This window comes from Papilio polytes, unplaced genomic scaffold (assembly GCF_000836215.1).
Source record: "Papilio polytes unplaced genomic scaffold, Ppol_1.0 DF823694.1, whole genome shotgun sequence".
Classification (NCBI taxonomy): Eukaryota; Metazoa; Arthropoda; class Insecta; order Lepidoptera; family Papilionidae; genus Papilio; species Papilio polytes.
The window spans coordinates 31,428-36,593 of NW_013525510.1; the positions used below are offsets into that span (position 1 = coordinate 31,428).

The 5,166-nt window shown below is 35.5% G+C and overlaps 1 long non-coding RNA gene across 1 annotated transcript; it reads right to left on the reverse strand.

Annotated features, from left to right (window-relative positions):
- Positions 1 to 278: 278 nt before the first annotated feature.
- LOC106103887 lies at positions 279 to 5,160 on the reverse strand. The gene is made up of 2 exons (XR_001225641.1): positions 4,632 to 5,160; positions 279 to 3,836 (listed from the first exon to the last, which is right to left on the reverse strand). It is a non-coding gene; the product is annotated as an uncharacterized LOC106103887 (long non-coding RNA).
- Between the last annotated feature and the right edge of the window lie 6 nt (positions 5,161 to 5,166).

The window sequence follows — 5,166 nt, forward strand, 5'->3', positions numbered from 1 at the left end:
ATATAATGGGCTGCAATTTCTCCTGTTTGTACTTTCAAGTAGGGTTTGCCAAATAGTTCCAATTTCATATGTTCTAATGTAAATTTTTCTAATTTTTTTATCGAGTATTCTGTCAGTGTTCAAGTTATTAATGTTGGTTCTAAAATGTTATTTACATTTAGTACAATCAAATTCCGTCACTTTGTAAGGGATTTGTTATTGTTATAAATACTTCCTTATAGGTGGTTGCTTGGGTTTTGTGGGTCTCGTCTTTTCTTATATTTATTGAAACTCCAATGGCTTTTATATTAATTTTTATTTTAAATCGAACACACGTACATATTTGCTTCATGTAGAATGACAGAAGACAAACTTAACCATAGACAGTGTCACAGATAACATATAACAGTGGTGTTTTGGATAATCTTTGTAGCGTATCCATTGCTACAATGGACTAAAGCATTAGGCATCCTAATATGTGGGATAAACGCTCCATTCGAGTATAGCATCACCTGAAAATTGATTCACAAGTTAACTCTTTATTTGGTCCGTGGTTTTACATTTATCTGGCAATCTAAGTTGGTATTACTTATCTAAATTTTAGTTGATTTGGTTTGCAAAATTATCTATTAAATGTAGGTAATAATAGAATGTCTAGGCCTTCATTACTCGTATGTATAATTTATAAGTGTATACTGACTACATTAGCACTGCCATTGATAATGCTAAAATTGTGTTTTTTTTAAATTGCCAAACGTGACGATGTAGAGTATGGTACTATCGTTAAGATAGGATTTTTTTGAACATGTATGGTGACGCATCCCATGATTCGTAAAACTTGTTACTTGGAGCGGGCTAGAAGTTGTTATTTTTTAAATTATGTGTTACTTGTTCATTATTAGGTGTTGACAATTTAACATTTTCACAATTGTAGTCGGAAATTTTCGTCAATTTTTATTATGATGTTTATAAATTTTAGTTTGAGCAAGCAAAATGTCCATTATATCCGACATAATACCGCTAGGATGTTACCAATTGAAGATTTTTGAGGAACAATAGGAGTGTTATTTTCAGATGGCAGGTTACCTTCTGTGGTTTGGTTAATTACGAAAACTAACTTATCAACATAGTAGCAAACTAAATTACCAACATTCAGGAAAACCTCTATACATAGAAACTACATTAAGATTACTGGACAATATCCTAATAATTGATTAGGAGTCCAAATAGACGGATGTAGTAAATTAGATTTCACAAACAAAATGGAATTTAGTATGTTTTGAAAGATAGAGCCAAGAGGGTAGAACGTAAAATATTGAAAACATTATCAATTTTAAACATTTGAGATATATTTATTTCATGTCAAGATTGATTAACACGTTGACTGCACGGGTGTTTTAATGTTTTCGTCAGTGCCTCTCTTCTTTTTCCCAGTATCTCTTAGTTTATCGTCATGGTCTGCAATTAGTCAACATTAAAACATTTCTTTTATCAACCCATTTCACACACCCATATTGTTCATTTTTCTAATAATCCCTTTTTTTATTTTCGCATTAACAACTTTCTTTGGCAAATATTTTCTTCTTAAGTTTAAAGGTTCTCATCAAATTTTTATTAAATTAATATTCGAGAATTGTTTTTATTCAAAGAACGACGCTTCATATTCTGGATTATTTTCGGAAATCAGTGTTAGTTTGTGGTCAATATCCCAGTGTAGGTCATCAATGGCCGTCCATCGAGACTCTAACGATCGTAAAATGTCCTCAAACTGCCATTTTTCTGTGAGGTTATCCAACTCGATTACTGCCATTTTGTGGGCGGACGCTTTGAAGTTGCTCCTTTGTTTTTGCAACATCTCCTCCAATTCACTTGCTAAACCCCTAGATTCTGTGCTCGGGAATGTGCTGACCTGTACTTGGCCCTGGTATTGGGTACATTTTAGTTTCTACTCTGGGAGAACTAATCAGCGTCGTAAGTTTAGGGAGAGCTTGTTCGATATGTGCTTTTGTATTGTTGTAGAAGTTTATTGCTTGATCATAATGGTTGCCTATGAAGTATGGTATGTTATTCTTGTCTTCGTACGAACAAAGGCTTGAGTGATTACGGTGAAACTCTTTCCAGTAGTTGTCAAGAGTTTCCACTTTTTTGTCAATGTTGTTGAGCTCACGTGGATGCTGTGTTGACCCGACGTGAATTGATAATGGGCGCACGCGGATGCTGTGGTGACCCGACGTGAATTGTTGATGACGGCAGGCCAGACTGGTAACGCTGGTGCTGCCTGGGTTGTGAAGTACCGTTTCTTTCACTTGTTACTTTCATTTGTTGACGATGAACTCTGACAATCCTCGATGATACTAGGATGCTTCTTTTTAATGTGGTTTAATAACGTGGTCGTATTTCCACTATATTTGTATGAATCTGAACACTGTTTACACATGACACGTCCACTCACTGACGACGATTTGAATACATCCCAAACTAAAGAATTTCATTTAGGACCCGGCATTTTTCAAAAACATAACACATAGCACGCAAAAACTAAAATAATAACCAGTACTTTAAAGATAACATCAAATCTAATGTAATAACGCTTGTTTGCTTGTTAAGAATGAATAAAAATAAATATCAGAAAACGAAATGAATATAGTTTCACTCAAATGATCGACAAACTTCGCTACATGTCGGTTATTAATTATAATAATGGAGGAAAAAAGGATGTGTCTACCACAACATGTCTCAGAATGTATGCCTTGTATTTTCATTATTATATTAGAACCAACCTTGATTCACTGCTCCACAGACTTATCAGGATCAGTGCCTACCTGGCCCAGCAACATCTTTAATGAGTGCTAAAGTTCTTGTGTCACTCTTCCCTGCGGTGTGTTTAACATGTTGGCGATATCGCAATTGTAAAAATGGATAAACTCTGGTTTTCCTGTAACTTCGTTGATGTTAGGTTGATCATGAATTGTGGACAAAAGAAAAATAACTTTTTTTTTTGCTTCACACTTTTGAACATACTTATAAATACTTTTTTACTACCTATTTTACTCTTTCATTGGTTAAAAAATCACTTATTGATTAAAGAGGTTTGTAAATTTATTAGGCCGGAAGCAATAACGATAATGTCATCAAGTTTCCTGAGAAAATTATTATTTATGCAAGCATGTGACTTCAAAAAAGCAATCTCTCGTATGCATCTAATGATTCTCTCTATATGTATTCGCATACTTGCAATTTTTTTGGTCTTTTTCACTTCTTTCTTTAAGAGTTTATTGTCCTATTTTATGCTAGGTGGCCTTATTAATTTACATCCAATGCGAAGTAATAGTGGTTCAATATGCTTAAAACCTCTATCAGCCATTGTTTGTGACACACTAGGTAAACAATTAAGAAAATTACAATTTTCTATCAGACACACATCGCAGATTCTTCCTCCATAACCTTGTGAAATATAATTTACTAGTCCATTTGGTGTACTTGAAATAAGATGTTTTATTCTGACCAAGTTAGTTCTTGGTGTAAGGCTTTTCCTGGTTTTTTGAATTTCTATTTCGAGACTGTCAATTATGCATGTCGTGTTATGATAGTTTTTCCTGAAAGTGGAGTAATTTATCCTTATATTTTGTTTCATTGGGACATAAAGTTTTTTTGGCGTATTGTTGTACTTTTGTATTTATTACAAAAATAGTAGTGCAATAAAGTAAACAAATATTGAATTTTTCGCTTATCCGTCTCCACTCTTCATTTTTCAATTTATTCGTAGTGGCATTTGTCATTTTATTATATATAATTTTACTGCTTTCAATGAACGAAAGCAGTGTTTTCGTCTCCTCCGTAAGAGGCTTGCTTGAGGTCTGGAAATAATAAGAAATTACTATGTAAAGGGTTTACACAAATTAGGCGCGAATTGAAGCGTCTTCACGGGGGAAGTTTATTAAATAAAGTAAAGAAAGTAAGAACATCTTAAATACTTATGGGATTATGTTCAATAAAAGTCTGTCACTGGTTAAATCTACATTTACTAATTATGTTGTATACTTAAATTTACATAATGTCTTACCTACGCCATCCTGTCTCTCTAAAAACTGTCAAATGCGCCCGCGCTCCCTCATTGGCCCTGCGTTTCTACGCGTCATGTGAGAGGGCGCGGATGTCGCATTTTCGATTTCGATTACGACAACCTATCTACCCCCCCCCCCCTCCCCAACGGAGAAAATAAACCCCCTTAACAAAAAAAGGAGGAACTACAAATCAAATGGAGTTTTTATTCGCACCCTTCTACCTGAGCGTGTTGTTAACATATGAGTTTGTGGTTCGGAGGTGGGTGATGAAGTTTCGCAGTATGCCGGTTTCAAACGATCCAAGCTAACATTAATATTTCTATTACCGTAATAATAGTTTTATTATGCCTATCGATCACATTAAATGGCCCCGTTTAAGGTGGCTTAAGGGATGGTCGTACCGAATCATCTCTTAAAAATACGTGAGACGAAGAGGCTAGATCTATCTAGATACGAAATTAGATCGGTTCCCATGGCGCGATGCAGGCATAGGCCGCAATTGGGCCATGTAGCGACTAAGTTGAGTCGCAAGATTCGTATCATCTACATCTACATGGTCTGAAGGCAGTGGAGTGACAATAAACTCACCGGGTAGGGACAGTGGTTCCCCGTATACTAAAACGGCGGGAGAAGTCTGCAAATCCTCCTTCAAAGCTGATCGCATGCCAAGGAGCACTACAGGTAAAGCCTTATGCCAAGTTTCTTGATGGCACATCAATGCCGCATTAAGCTGCCGATGCATTCTTTCGACCATGCCGTTTGCGCATGGATGGTAGCTAGTTGTGCGTATTCGTTTCGGAGCACTAATTTTCATTAGGGCCTGAAATAGAGATTGAATTAGAGATCAGTGAAGTAGTGTAAATAACAACATAGTATATGTCGCAGGAAGCTATAAATTGACTGTTGCTTTATGTGTAACAAACGTTATTGTCTTGCGTTTTAATATTGTTTAAGATAATATTATTAATTTAATTCCTTTTTCTCGAAAATAGAAACTCGATGTCATTTGTATTTAGTTCTTTTTAAAATTACAAGTACGTCAACTTGCATACGACCAATGAGAGCTTAGAGGGCGGCGTTTGTAGTGACATGTTGTGGTGCGTGTTGGCAAAGTGGCGAGTCG